Below are 16,219 nucleotides of genomic sequence, written 5' to 3'. Positions count from 1 at the left end.
AGCCAGGTCACGATCTCGCGGTCCGTGAGTTCGAGCCCCGCGTCAGGCTCTGGGCTGATGGCTCGGAGCCTGGAGCCTGTTTCCGATTCTGTGTCTCCCTCTCTCTCTGCCCCTCCCCCGTTCATGCTCTGTCTCTCTCTGTCCCAAAAAAAAAAATAAAAAAAATAAAAAAATAAAATAAAATAAAATAAAATAAAGGAGTCTTGAGTACAAGAATACAGCAACCATTGATATTATTTACTCAATATTTCTAGTTTTCCTTCCAGACATATGCCAGGATTACAGTTTTCTGTCTCTCTGAGTTAAGTGCGGCCACATACATGGCTTTATTCAATAACACATCAGGAGAAAGGGCACATGTCACTTTTGGGTGGAGGATTTGAGAGTCGGTGTGCAATTTCCACGTTCCTGTTTATATTCTTCAGCAACCATGAAAGTAGAAAAATGAAACTTCCCTCAGCCTTCAGCCACGAGCAAGAATGACATAGAACAGTGCAGACTACCATGGATATACGGTGTAAGTGAAAAAAATAATCCTTTGTTATCCTAGCCAGTTGTCTTTACCAAACCATTCTATTCAGATTTATAAATAACTTGAAACCTAAAAGTAGGATGCTGCCACATCCAGACCTAAAATGTGTGAACTTTGTTTAAGAGAGGTAAATAATGAGTAAAGTGTTATAGCAAGAAAATGGTAACCTGTCTTATGTAATGGCAAAGCGTTTGGTGAAGATGTCATCTTCTAATTTGGGAACCGTTCCACAGAAATAATAAACTTACATCTCTAGGGCAAAATTAGAATGTAGAATGTTAATTTTTTGTGTTGTCTGTGTTTGGCAAAGCACTAGGAAAGAAAGAGATGAGCTCAGAAAATAATTAACCAGCATGTAATTAGTAATTAAATAGAATAAAGACAGTCCATTAATTCAGGGACTTGCAGAATGAAATATAAAACAATACTTTCAGAGGCAAAGTCCAGTAAAACTCAAACTGTAGTAATCAAAAGTGTGACCATCACACCCATTGTTAAAAGCCCTGAAGCAATTAAGGCGTCTCAGAGTAAGGATTCAGCTGTTATGTAATTCACTTCAATTAGACACATTTGCCAGAGAATAAGAGGCAGAGGGAGTGGTTCTCCCAATGAAACCTAAGAGAATCTCCCTAGGTGCCTATAAGTCAACCTAGAAAGACAAAGAATTGGAACCAGAAACTAAAGAAATACAGCAAAAACTAGGAAATATGACCTAAAAAAAATACCACTAGAGTAGCTAACAGCACATGGAATCTACCAGAGTCAGATAAGGAGTCAACTAAGTTTTGGGGAAAAACGTTCTAAATGTTTAAAATTTTAACAAGATCCTTGGGCAGAAGGTAAGTTAAAAAAGCTGCTCATCTTTCCTAAGAGAATGTATTCTCCACCCCCCCCAAAAAAGAAAAAAAGAGTCTCCCAAAAGGATAAACTAAAACAATAAGGACTGGGAATCCATAAACAGAGGACCCAACCCCTCCAAACCCTCCAATAGAGCAGAATTACACCTTACCAGAAAACATACCTAATCCTCAGGAAGTGTTTATTCTCATCCATATTTGATTATTATCTATCAGCTTTAAGAGGAACACACAATTTTCCTTTTGGTTCACAGATATCCAGGCTAAGAAGTTCCATGCCAGACCCAATTAAGAAACTAGAGGGTCTCTTTCAGGGTCTGAGACTCTGAGCTGGACATGGCAACTGTATGCCTCCTCTGAGAGTGTCTTATAGGGGGAATAGATGTCCTGTGCATGGAAATAAGTCTGTATCAGGGTTCTTCAGAGAAATAAAATCAACAGGGTATGTAGTATGTATGTGTGTATGTATGTATTTGTGGTCCTATTGGACTATAAACATTTTATCCTTCTCTGTGTTAACCTTGGTATTTTATCTGTCTGAAGATTTCACTGCCTGACAGATGTTGGACTAATGCCTGTGGATATTATCTTTTACCTATTCAGAAATGATTTCTTTTAAATGAAGAATTTGTTCTTCTTGTGCATGGGTGTGTGTGAGTGTGTGTGTGTAGAGACAGAGAGGCGGGGGGTGGGGGGGAGAGAGAAGGGGAGAGAAGGTTGGAGATTAAAGAGTTGCAGTTCCAGTACAAACACAGAATGCAGTCAGAATTCCTTCCTGCTAAGGGGAAGTCAAGTATTTGTTCTGTTCAGACTTTGACTGGTTAGATGAGTGCCAACCACATTACGGAGGGTAAAAGGCTTTATTCAATGTACAAGGATTTAAATGTCAATCTCAACTGAAAATAACCTTCACAAAAACATCCAGAATAATATTTGATCATATATCTAGGTATTGTGGTCCAGTCCAGTTGGCACATAAAATTAACCATCACAGAGACATCTGGGTATTTGGTGACAAGAAGGAGGTGCTGTCCACAACTTTTCAGCTTTTTTTCTCCTGTGCACCATCTTTTCACCTCTTTCTCTGATGTGCTTTTCCTGATCTCCTCTTTCACTTATATGTATCCTTATAATTTCCTTGGGCCCATGCAACTGCACTATCCCACCCTCAAGGCTCCATGAAGTTTCATGACACTCCAGAAATTAAATTACTTCCTTTGACCAGATGTGAGCAGATGCCATTTCTGAATGGAACTTTAACAAACCAAGACAAAATTCTCCAAACTCTTTGTTCCTTAGCCTTGGTAACCTTAAATGGTCCAGGGAGTATCAACTACCTCACTGTGGATTCTGGAGAGAAAATGAGGAGCAGAGTCCTGTGTTAACCCGTATTTGTGCCCAGTATGCACAAAAGGAATCCTCCCTGTTTTAAGCCACTTATATCATTGGGTGATTTGTTTCACAGCATAATTTAGCCTATCTTGCAAAAAAAAAATGTATAACAGGAGGAAAGTTAGGAAGAGATATTATATGAAATATTTAGAGCACAGAGTTTCCATCTGGACAAAGTGATATTGAATCCTTCCCAGCTGTGTGACCATGTTAGAAATTATTCAGTCTCTCTGATAATTGGTTTTTATTATCTATACACTGGAGACACTTACGTATCTACTGAATTTCTACGATATGCCAGGCATTATTCTATTCATTGGAAGAATGAAGATGAATAAAATGGATGCTGAAAATTTACAAGTCTACTGACAACAAAATATAACACCACTAAATTCTTAGTCCACTACCTAAAACACTGTAGATAGTCAATACATGTTTCTGATTTCCTTTGGGCACTTACTTTAATGGAGAAGGATCCTAACCTTTACCTTTAACAGTACTCATACCACCTGCTAACAGGTGGTTAAAAAAAGAAAGTCATAGTCTAACTTTTTTTCCCTCTAATCAACATAAATGCCAAAAACAGACTAGAGTCTTGCTAAACTGAATGTTTGCTTCGGCATTCAGTACAACTGCCAAATTCATCACAAGTCTCCAGGGGGAGAGATTACTTTCCAGCAGGCAGTGATACTTACTGGGGAAAACACCTCCTTTGCTTCTTCCCTATGACCTCTATATTATATATTATGTCCTTTCCTCTTAGTTTGTCCTCTGTAAAGGTGACCCAGATGAGAACAGAAATGGGCAACTAATAAAGGGACAAACAAAAATAGATAAGAAATGTATGAAAAATATTAATGCTTATTAATGATAAAGAGAAAGAAAAATAATAGAACAGCAATGCCATCTGCTACAGAATAAATGCGGGTGCTTCCCTCCCCAAAATTCATATGTTGAAACCTAATCTCCATTGTAATAGTATTTGGAACTGGTTTTGTGTGTGTGTGGGGGGGTGCCTAATTAGGTCATGAGGGTGAAGCCCTCATGAGTGGGATTAGTGTCCTTAAAAGAGTAAGCGCCCAATGAGCTTCCTGGCACCGGAAGCCATGTAAGGACACAGAGAGAAGACAAATATCTAAGGACCAGGAAGGGGGTCTCCACCAGACACTGAATCTGCTGGATCCTTGATCTTGGACTTCCCAGCCTCCAGAACTGAAAAATACATGTTTGTTGATAAAGCCATCCAATCTCTGGCCTTTAGGCTAAATGGACTAAGACAGCATTCCTCAGATTATTTAATATTTTAAAAATACTGAATCATTCTCCTAAATTCCTGATAAAAACTTTCGAGATTTTAACAAGAATGTAAAATACTCACATTATGTGTGTTTGTTACTCCAATATTTTATTTGGAGGAACTGATTCTACTAACATAGTAAACGATAGCACCCAAAGTTATGATCATGTTTATTCCAGCCCTGTTTGTAACAATATAAAGCTGGATACAAATGCCTGAGTGAACACGAATCAGTGATAACGGAGGTTTTGTTTAGCAAGGGAGTATCCTGAGTATTAAGGAACTTAAAAGTCTTCTATATATACTCATTTTTTTAAAAAATCACTGTGCATTGCTAGTGTAGGAAATAAAATCAGTAAATAAAATGAGCAAGTTTGGATAAAATTAAAACTTAATTTATATCCACAATACAGCAGGCATTGCCAACTAAAGAATATCATCGAAATCAGGCCCTTATCAGAGGTTTGAAAATGTATATTTCTTGATAGCTGATCAAATTTGCATCACCAATAAAAAACACAGACTTTTTTTAGGTTGCCAGCAAAGGGATCTTGAGTACACAGAGAAATGCTAGGTTCTTTCAAGAGTATCAAGAATACAAAGTATATATGTCAATTCTGTACATGGTGAATTAGAAATGAATGGATCCCAGCCCTTTTCTCCTTGGAAATTCTCATTTGGTGGGTGATTTTCCTAACATCTTATTAATGTCTCTTAGTACAGTAAAAAATAGATCAATAGCGGGGCATCTGGGTGGTTCAGTAGGTTAAGTGTCTGACTTTGGCTCAGGTCATGATCTCACGGTTCCTGAGTTCGAGTCCCACATTGGGCTCTGAGCTGACAGCTCAGAGCCTGGTGCCTGCTTTAGATTCTGTGTCTCCCCCTCTCTCTGCCCCTCCCCCACTCCCTCTCTCTCTCTGTCTCTCTCTCTCTTTCTCTCTCTCTCTCAAAAATAAACATTAAAAAATTTTTAAAAGTGGATCAAAAGAAAAGGGCATATTAATTAAAATGTAACTTCTATTATAACTAACTGATGCTTTTGCCTGCAAGTGGGCAGTACTCAGAGGCATCCTTTGGAAACATTATAGTGCTCTCTGGTGTTCCACACACAACTTGATTTCTCCTGAGTTTCTGGGAGGAGAGGTATGTGTGTTAGACCGGTAGGTACTCAGTTTTAGTTGTTGTTAAGAAAAAGATGTTCTCTCCAAGAGAGGGAAATCTTTTCATTTCTTTTTAATACTTCTCCCTAAGGAATCAAGGTAAACACTTTTTTTTTACTTTATAAGTAGACCTAAAACATACACGACTTCAAACATTTAAAAGTTTGAGAGAAAAATGCAGTAAGAAAATTTTGTAAACCCTGTAACTCAAGCAGCGAAATTAACCATTTTCCCTTTTTACTTCACTATCTAAATTTTATGGGGTTTCTGTAGCAATTTTTATGGTTTAAAATAAGAACGACTTACTTTCTAAAATAGATGGCACGTAAGTGATGAGGTATACTCTATCAGCATTCACTGCCACGTCTGACCACACACACACACACATACACACACTCACACACACACTCACACTCACTCACCAATGTCTTGTAATCTCAGAAATTAAAATATTAATATATCACAAACCTCTTGCTATCTAATGTAGCAAAAAAAAATAAAAACATGTTGAAAAGTAAACTATTTTACACTATTATAAGATGTATTGCAGTTTTACAACTGGAAATTTTTGAAAACATGATGTATATCTTAAAACGTGGGAACTTGCTAATTCACAATACGGAAGTAGGTGCATATCAGAGGATTCCATTAACATGGAAGCAGTCTTTCCTTTTATAAATGCACTAAGTATCTGTCTCATTAAATAAAAGCTCTTATTGAACACTTAATCTGTGACAAGTTTCTTCAAGATATCTAAAATTATTATAAAATTATATAGTAATTCAGATAATGCAAGTATTGTTAGTACACTAAGATTAAAACTATATAAAAAATTTATGTAAGTGTACAAGTTATAATATTCCTAGTTTAGAGTTATGAACTTTTTTTCTCTCAATTTCTCAAACTCTCCATAACAGATCTATAATCTCTTTTATAATTTCAAAGCAGAACTAAATTTCAAACACTCAAATGCTGTGGAAATATTTTGGTGGGTGATTATATACAGTACTAAGTTTCGTATGAAGAACTGCCTCTCTCCTATAAGACGAATATTAAAAAATGTTCAGAGGGTAATTTGTGTATTTGAATAAAAGGGCCTATTTCTCATCTGAGTTCTTCTCAGCTGCAAAAGATCCAATTCTGTTGCTTTGAGACATCTCCTCTTTAAAAACACAAAAAGTAAGGGGCGCCTGGGCAGCTCAGTAGGTTAAGCATCCAAGGTGGGCTCAGGTCATGATCTCCCAGTCCACGAGTTCCAACCCCGCAACGGGCTCTGTGCTGACAGCTCACAGCCTGCAGCCTGCTTCAGATTCTGTGCCTCCCTCTCTCTCTGCCCCTCCCCTGATCAGGCTCTCTCTCTGTCTCTCAAAAAATAAACATTAAGAATTTTTTAAATACAAAAAAAAAAAAAGCAAATTATTAAAAAAAAAAGAAAATCTCTGACTTGTTGATTGCCAACAACTCGAAGATAGCTAAGACTTTTGTTTTTCTTTTTAAATAGGGGCACCCACACCAAACTGATGGCTTTATCAAGGTCTAAAAGAGCTCAACTACTGGCTGTATCAGTCAATTACCTTCCAACACCTTCTAAAAGGAAAAATTAAATGGGTGAAAGTTTGACTTGTAACCCTGATAAATTCGGTCGAAATTCAATGCTTATCCATCTGTGGGGGGCAGGGGGAAAGTACACAGAAAATGGTACCATCGTCTAATAATCAGTTCACAATGTGTTTCAGGAGTCAATCCAAATGTATAGAATGAAATGACGAACATTGCTAATACAGTATTTTCCCAAGACTTCTTTTTGTACATGTAGTTCATGCCTATTAGCTAAATATTTATGCTTACTTTGTTGCTCCCTACTATTATAATTTTGCATAGTCAATATGACAGTAATTAATCTCAAAAGACAGCCATTATACCAGAGCCCTGGTAGGAAATATCTGGCACGTTCAGATTAAGATGATTTGTGGAGAATATATTTTAAAGTTTTTTGTTTTAATGTTAATTTATTTTTGAGAGAGAGAGAGAGAGAGAGAGTAGGGGAAGGGCAGAGAGAGGAGACACAGAATCCGAAGCAGGCTCCAGGCTCTGAGCTGTCAGCACAGAGCCCGATGCAGGGCTTGAACCATGAACTACGAGATCATGACATGAGCCGAAGTAGGGCGTTCAACTGACTGAGCCACCCAGGTGCCCCTGTGGAGAATATATTTTAAAAGGGGCTATTTACAAAGAGGTAATCAGGGTGTAGAGGAACTGGGGTGCAGGGCTCTGAGGCAGTAAGACAAATTGACCTATTAATACCACTAGGTCAGAAGGGAGTAGGTTGGGAGAGACGTTCATGTAGACAGTGTCCACATGTTTCACCCATAGAAGATCTATGGTTGAAAGATCCAGCTACCTTAGATAAACATGCAGAAAGGGAGTGAATACCCTGATCTCACTTTTCCTTTTTTTTTTCTTTTTAAAGAGAGAGAGAGAAAGAGACAGACCATGGAAGTGAGCATGAGGAGGGAAGAGGCAGAGGAAGAGGGAGAAAGAGAAACTTAAGCAGGCTCCACATTTGATTTCACCATCATGAGATTATGACCTAAGCCCAAATCAAGAGTTGGACGCTTAACTGACTGAGCCACCAGGTACTCCTTACTTTTCCTTTTTATTATCTCTTGTTGGTGCTCTCCTTTGGCCAAAGGAGCTACAATCCATTGATCTAGCTTTTATAGGTCAGCCTCCAGAGCAGAGGGCAGCATTAAATGAGCAAAGAATACTCAAGTGAACAACTAAATGGACGCCGGGGAATAAATGGAGGTCATTCTTGGTTAGTTTCTGTGATGTATCCTATACATACAGGGTTGCAGGGATTAGCCCAGCACATATGCCAAAGAGTTACAGAAGAGGCATAGATAGACCTTACAGCCATTCATGTCCCTGAATTAGGAACTGAGACACCTCCCAAATTAAGTGATTATCAATAAGTCTTTATGGACTTCCCTTAATTGTGAAAGATTCTAGATTTTTAAACTGTTATTGCCTTGGGAATTATGTAGATTTTGCAGACACTCCTATGAAAAACAGTGATCACATGAGTGAGCACCACACAAGCAATAGAAATCAAATTTTAATTGCACATACGCCACATTCAAGACTTTTTGCTGGGGGAAAGACAAATTAAATCCACCATACTTTTCTTAAATAACTTTTTCTCTTCATATAAAGTTACAACTAATGAGAAAACAGAAAAGTTAATTAAACAATAAATTATTTAGCCCACAAGCTACCAAACAATCACGTTGGTTTTGCCTGATGCCTTTCCACAGACTGTAAGGTCTCCTAAGGCCTGAGCAAGGTGTATGGCGGAGAAAGGCTTAATCCATCCATTTCACTGCATACAGCTTATAGGTAAAACTGGGAATAGTATTCCAAAAGGGAATCTTGGAAGATTAGACCTGGGACAAATATACTCAACTCAGGCTGCTGAGCCACTTAAGTTAGAGGAAGAAGAGAAGTAAACAGGGAAAAACATGAGAACCTATTTTGGAAAGGCAAACATGAAAACACAGAGAAGGTGAGCGTGGAGTGATTCCTAGGCCTTCGCTCAGATGCCTCACAGTTTCTTAAGGATTTTCTATGTTCTCCTGTGGGCATTTACTGGGTGAATTCAAAAGACCCAGAAAAAGATTTTATTTTCTTAGAAATAATGTGATCAACGGCTATTCTTTTATCAAGTGGTCACAACCATACTTTTTATGTGTATATGTGTGTGCAGATGTGTGCATACCATACATATGGATAATTTCAATTATTTAAATACAGGGATCATCAATACAAAGCACATATATGATTCATTCTGCATGTTTTTTAAACATTTTTATTTTAATGATTTGAAATGGTTTTTAAAAGGCTATCCGATTTCACGCTTTTATTATTTCAGGGTCAAAGTATTTTATTAAATGTAATACTAAATGTGAACAGAACAATGTTAAAGGATTGTTTAGGGGTTAAAGTGTTAATTCAACTCATTAATAATTAATGACTGGCAAGCCTTTTGTTAGGAGACCCAGGGGCCAAACAAATAACCAAATTATTTGTCCTGACCTCCTGAGGCTCTGATGAAGTGATGAGGCATAGACAGTTAACAGTCATTAAGATAGATTTTGATATGGTATATAAGAGAAGTATTTGCATGTGACCAGGGATTGAATGACAAAGAAGGGGACTATTATGGTGAGAGTAATTTAAGCAGTGCTTAGGAGCACAATTTTTCTTCTAAGTTTTTTGTTTTGTTTTTTGAGAGAGAGAGAGAGAGAGAGAGAGAGAGAGAGAGAGAAGACTGAAACCGAAGCAGGCTCCACACAGCGCAGAGCCCAATGCGGGGTTGCAACTCATGAACCATGAGATCATGACCTGAGCCAAGATCAAGAGTTGGAGGCTTAACTGACTGAGCCATCCAGGGCCACCCCCTACCCTGAAAGCAAAATTTTAACACTCAGGTCCAGTGTAGGAAGTGAAACGGTAGCTAAAATTAATTCACTTAATTCTTGAGTTCTGACCATTTTAGATACTGTGCGAGATACTAGAAATATGCTGCACAACACAGTAAAAGCAGCCCCTTCTCTTGTGGAATTTACCACAGATGGGCAAAGAACAGCCATTGTTTACAGAAGTTTGAATGGATAAAAGGAGCTAGATTAGAGGGAAAAACTGAGAACAGTGAGATGAAAGAGGTTTGTTTGATTTGGTTTTAGATGGTTGAATCTTTTCATGATAAGGGAAACATAAGCATGGTTGGTTTTTGTCTGTGTGGAAGGAACCAGGAAAATGGAGAGATGCAAATCTGGGAGGAATAGCTGATTTAATAAAGTTGATAACACATGTAAAGCATTAGGATTAAAATCTAATGTAGGAGGTTACATTGGGAAACAAATACGGTAAGGATAGAAACAGATATTTTCAGGTACAGTGAAGAAAAATTTAGTGATGTTCACATTGGATAGCCTTATCTTTACGAGAAAGCAAGAGGCTTTTTTATCTGAAACTGAGCAAGTCTAGGAAAGATATGAGTTTCAGAAGAACAGATATTTTGAACAATTATGGAAGTGTGGGAACACGTGAAGTGGTCAAATCCTACTCAGGACCAGGCAGGGTCAGGCAGCATGGAAATGTTCAGTATCTATGATGTTTCAGCAAACAGGCACGATCCTTGCCTGCATGGGGCATTAGATCTAATACATAAAATACATAAAATATTCAAATAAAATACATAAAATACATAAAATGAATACATAAAATATTCAAATAACTACACAAATAAATATCACCCTGGCAACTGTCAAAGTATGTGTAACATGGGATAAGATTGGGAGAGAACAGAAAGATAAGAGAGAACCCCCAGTACAATTGGCTGACTTCAGGTTCAGGGAGAGGAACCAAACAAAAAACAAAATAATCATGGTGTCGGGGGACCACACTGAAAGAAAGATAAAAGAAGGGCAAATAGGGGGTTGAGTAGGAGTCTGAGAGCAGAGTAGGTGGAAATACATTACAGCTGCGGTCAAAAAGCAGGCTTTCAAAGATTTACTGGCAGCAGAGCAGATATGAGAGACAAAGTGATTCCAGACAAAAATTCAATGCATGTGCTTTGAGGAGAAATCAAGTCCTGTCACAGGTGCACACACAAACCCCACTGTCCCCAGGGAGAGCTCACCCATCCCAAGGATCCAGCAGTTATCCACATTCAGTCACAATTGACTCCAAGCCACTTTAGATAATTTTTCTTTCTCACTTTTTAAAAGCTGTTAATGTTGTACTCACATTCATTCAGTGTGTCAGATGTTCCAGTTTATTTGGTCCCACTCTTTCTGCGTGATCTTGCAGCCTTGCAATACGGAGAACCATTTCTAGGAAAGAGATAAAATTAAAACACAACATTACACTTAAGTTAGAAAATAGCCCAAGCAACATTATTTGAATTAAAATCTACCTAATAGAATAACTTACAGGGAAGAATTTATATTTCTATGTATTTTCCAAGAAGGTATTAATGTTACAACATATTGGACTTGAGGTTTGTAAGAATAAATAAAAGGACCCTCATTTACAGTCTTTTTATTTTTAATGTTTGTTTATTTTTGAGAGAGAGAGAGAGAGAGAGAGAGAGAGCGCGCAAGTGGGGGAGGGGCAGAGAGAGAAGGGGACACAGAATCCAAAGCAGGTTCCAGACTCTGAGCTGTCAGCACAGATCCCAATGTGGGGCTCAAACCCTTAAACCGTGAGATCATGACCTGAGCCGAAGTCAGATGCTTATCCAACTGAGCCACCCAGGCACCACAAAAGGACCCTCATTTAACATGGAGATGGGAAGTCCTGCTGGGGAGCTCTCTAGTGTGTGCCACTCCCTGTGGCCTGCATAATCAGCAAAAAAATAGGAGGATGAAAGTTATTTTGATAAGGGAGGAAATTTTTCACATGGGAATTTTATCTCCTGCTTTTAAGAAAAAGAAGAAAGTTCTCTTCCCCCCTCAGCAACAACATACTAAACCACTACTTGCAGCCAATGAGAACCCACTACAAGTTCAAACTTCTTCCTCTCTAATGAACTTTTGTTCCAAACAATCCTCCCCAATTTCCTCCTAAAGCCTAATTAAAGCTGATAGTCCCATTGTCTCTTCAGACTTGTCTGTAGTTCACCATAATTTGCTTGTCCTGAATCGCAATTTCTCTGGTAGTCCTGAATAATCTCATCTTGTTAGTAAAATAACTATTTTATTTTTTAGGTTGACAGACTTTTGGTAGACTATAAAAGGCTTTTTTGAAAAATGATAGTAATGGGGGGCACCTGGATGTCTCAGTCGGATAAGCAACCAACTCTCAATTTCAGCTCAGGTTGGCTCAGGTCATGATCTCACAGTATTCAAGATAGAGCTCTGCATAGGATTTCACACTGTCAGGGCAAAGCCTGCATGGGATTCTCTCTCTCCCTCTCTCTCTGCCCCACCCTTTTAGTGATGTTCACATTGGATAGCCTTATCCAATGGATATTATCCAATTGGATAGCCTTATCCAATTGGATAGCCTTATCCAAAGTCATTCTCTTTCTCTCTCCCTCTCTCTCTTTCTCTCTCAAAATAAACAAATACACTTAAAAACATAAAATAAAAAATTATAGTAATCATAATATTTAGTTTTGGATAAATATCTCCCTTTATCAAACTTTTCTTTCTACTGAACTGTTGAGTAAGATTTTCCATAAAGACAAAAAAGTATATCTACCTATTCATTCCCTTCATTCTTTGGACCCTCTATTTTAGTCAAATGAATTTATTACTCATTCCTGAACATGCTCTGACTTTTCATGCCCTTGTGGCATTGCTTACGCACTCTTATCTGCCTGTTATGTCATTATTATTTGTCCATTCCTATTTCCTATTTCCTACCCAAAGAAATAACAGTCATTCTTTAATACCCAGCTCAAATATGACCTTTTCCCCCTGAAACTGCCCATCAAATTTAATCTCTGTCTTATCTATATTTCCACAGAGTGTTTCTTGTCATCTATTATGAGACTTACAACCAGTGTTTGTAATTCTCTCTTCCTGCCTTTAAAGCTCAGAGGCAGGAAGAATGTTTTATCTGTGGAAATTGTTTGGTTGGTTGGTTGGTTTCCCCTTAATCACCATCTGCCCTGTGCACATAATGGACACTCAAATATAATGGATAATTGCTTCTTACTTTATTGTAGTGTAAAACAGACATTTTAGTAATGCTACAGTCAGGACTTTAGACCATCTCCATCTGATATTTCTTTTCAATTAAAATACTGTTTTCACTTGGCTTCCAGAATATCATTCTCTCCAGTCTTCCTTCCCTAATCGGTTACATTTTCTTAGTCTATGTTGAGGGTTTCTCCTTATTTTTCCAGCCTTGTAATAATATAGTACACCATGGCTCACATCTTGAACATCCCTTATTTTCTATTAGACTACCTCCCTTCAAGTTCTATTCCAAGCTTATGATTTTAAATATCATCTTTACACCCAGGATTGCCAAATGTCTATTTTAGTCTATACTTCTGCATGAGAGCCATACTTAAATCAACTGTTTACTTGATAGACCCACTTAGAGTGCTCATAGGTGATTTAAAATTAGCATATCTAAAACTAAACTTCAATTTTCTCCTCCTAATTTTTTTTTTCCCTCAGGTAAGGGCACCTCCATCCTACCTTTATTTCCCCCCACAAGCCTACACATTTGGATTCACCTTGCCGCCACTCTTTCCCTCATACCTCATATCAAGTATGTTAACAGATCTCATCGGTGCTAAGTTCAAAAGATATCCCAAATGTGTCTGAAATAGGACTACTTTTCCCCATCCACACTTCTAAAACACTGGTCTAAGCCACTATATGTTGTTTTAAGTTTTTTGCAATGGAGTCTTCTTATTTTATTCTATCCCTTCCTTTTGTCTACTCTCAAAATAGCAGCCAGGATGATTCTATTAAAAGATAAATCAGATTAAGCCTCTTCTCTTCTCAAAGTCTTCCAGTAGCTTCCATCTTATACTAATAAAAGCCAAAAACAATAAAAGGTTAGCAAAATCCTACATGCTCTGGTCCTATGTTAGCTCTCAGATGTCTCGTTCACTGCACTCACAACACAATGGTCTCCTGGCTTTCCTTAAAAATTCCAGGTACGTTTCATCCTCTGGGCTTTGCTTCTGCTGTTCCCTCTCCAAGAAATATTCTTTCTGCTGGTCCAGCTGTACCTCTTACAAACCTCCACTGGGAGTCCTTCAGTTTCTTTTTTTTTCAGTGAAGCTTCTCTGTTTGTCCTATTTAAAGGAAGGACCCCCTGCATCTGGTACTGCCTATCCCTGTTCTTACCTTAATTTTTCTTTACTTATTCCATCTAGTCAACTGTGTCTTTCACATATAGATTTTTAAAAATCATTCTTCTTTTTCCATTAAAAGCATGTAAACTCCCCGAAGGCAAGAATTTTCATTGATTTTATGTACTGCTATACTTCTAGTGCCTTGAATTAGGGCTGGTACATGGTCAGGGCTTAACTGTGTTTGTTAAAGGGTTCATTCTTTTGACATAAGAAAACCTAAGGTCCAGTTTCTATTTCACTGTGTTTTGGTTGTGTAACTTCATTCAGTCCCAGATCTTCAGCAATACAACTAACGTAAGCACATCAACTCAGTCACTTGCCCAAGGGAGCTGAGTAAATAAAATGAAACAATCAGTAAAAAATGTAATCTGAGTATCAAAAGGCACTAAATAGGACATTACAACCTGAATATGCAAAATAGTGGAGTCTTACTTCAATCCTGATATCAATTGTATATTACATTCCAATTGACACAAACATGTTTTTCCGTGATTTTTCAGAGATCTGATATAGTTCATAAAGTTAATTTATGGTGAACTCAGTACCAACGTTGGGTTTTTGGATCTTAAAATAGGCCATTTTCTACCATAATAACCATTATTAACATCTAAAAATAAGCAATTTATATTTGCCTGATTTATAGAGCTGGGAAAATATGTCATAGTCTAATAATAAAATTAATAATGATATCAATAATATCTGACAGTGTGGAGCACTTGTTATATATAGATCAGATACTGCTCTAAGTGATTATCTGGATTAATTCATCTAATTCTCAAATAATCCATGAGTTTGCTACTATAATTATCCCCATTAAAAATGGGAAAACAGGCAGAGAGAGATTAAGTAATTTATACAACAATACAGCTGGTAAGTTATGAAACAGGTGCCAACCTAGTCAGTTCTGTGACACAGAGGACTGATTTTTTTTAATTGTAGTTGACACATGATGTTACATTAGTTTCAGGTGTTCAACACAGTGATTTGACAATTCTATACGTTATCCTATGCTCACCACAAGTGTAGCTGCCATCTGTCACCCTACAACATTGACTATATTCCCTATGCTGTACCTTTCATCCCTATGATTTATTCCATAACTAGAAGCCTGTACCTCCCACTCTCCTTCACCCATTTTGCCCACCCACCCACTCTCCTCCCTCCCCTCTGGCAACCACCAGTTTGCCCTCTGTGTCTATGGGTCTGTTTCTGCTTTTTTTGCTTGTTTAGAAAAAAAAAATATTAATTAAAAATTACTCTCCCAGTTTTATTGAGATATAATTAACATATAACATTATGTAAGTTTATATATATTGCCACAATATGCCTAATTATCTCAAAAAAGTTTAGTTAACATCCACCACCTCATGTTGTTACAATTTTTTCCCTGTGATGAATAATTTTAAAATTTACTCTTTTAGCAACTTTCTAACACACACTTCAATATTGTTAACTATTAGGGCAACTGAGGGGCTCAGTCGGTTAAGTGTCTGACTTTGGCTCAGGTCATGATCTCACAGCTTATGAGAGTTGGAGCCCGGCATTGGGATCTGTGCTGATACCTCAGAGCCTGGAGCCTACTTTGGATTCTGTGTCTCTCTCTTTCTTTGCCATCCCCATTTTCTCTCTCCCTTTCTCCCTCTCTCCCTCTCCCTCTCCCTCTCCCTCTCCCTCTCTCTCTCTCAAAAATGAATGAACAGTAAAAAAATTAAAAAATGTATTGTTAACTAGTATCATCATTTTGCCATCCCAGTAATATAACATCTGGAGTCAATACAGCAGAGTTCCCCAAAGCCAGTCACTTTTACACTTGAGAAAGTTTAGTGAGTATCTGGAAGCCTAATCAGGAGTTTAAAAACAGAGTCACTGATACTATAGTAACATTCTTTAAGACCTGGTTATTTGATGGTATTTATCTGAGAAGCATTCTCAAGAGTGATTCACTCTTCTTTGTAATTGCTTCTCTCAACTGATTCGTTGTAATATTGGAGTAATAGCAGAATTCACTCTATGACTACCAATAGCCAATAAAATAGTTATGACAAATGCTAGTCTCCTTGACACTGCATGAGTCACTTCAAAGAATCACTTGAG

The 16,219-nt window shown here is 37.7% G+C and overlaps 1 protein-coding gene across 4 annotated transcripts in view; it reads right to left on the bottom strand.

The window, feature by feature from the left end:
• Positions 1-16,219, bottom strand: part of LRRC4C (leucine rich repeat containing 4C) — a 1,194,683-nt gene that overhangs the window by 692,634 nt on the left and 485,830 nt on the right. For all 4 annotated transcript variants that reach the window (XM_060606420.3, XM_060606418.3, XM_060606419.3 and 1 more), the window contains one exon: positions 11,050-11,135. The gene's annotated coding sequence lies outside the window, so the exon portion shown is untranslated. The remainder of the gene's footprint in view (positions 1-11,049; positions 11,136-16,219) is intronic.

This window comes from Panthera onca, chromosome D1 (assembly GCF_046562875.1).
Source record: "Panthera onca isolate mPanOnc1 chromosome D1, mPanOnc1 haplotype 2, whole genome shotgun sequence".
Taxonomy (NCBI): domain Eukaryota; kingdom Metazoa; phylum Chordata; class Mammalia; order Carnivora; family Felidae; genus Panthera; species Panthera onca.
Note: the sequence above shows the minus strand (reverse complement) of the source record. Positions and strands in the feature narration are given on the sequence as shown.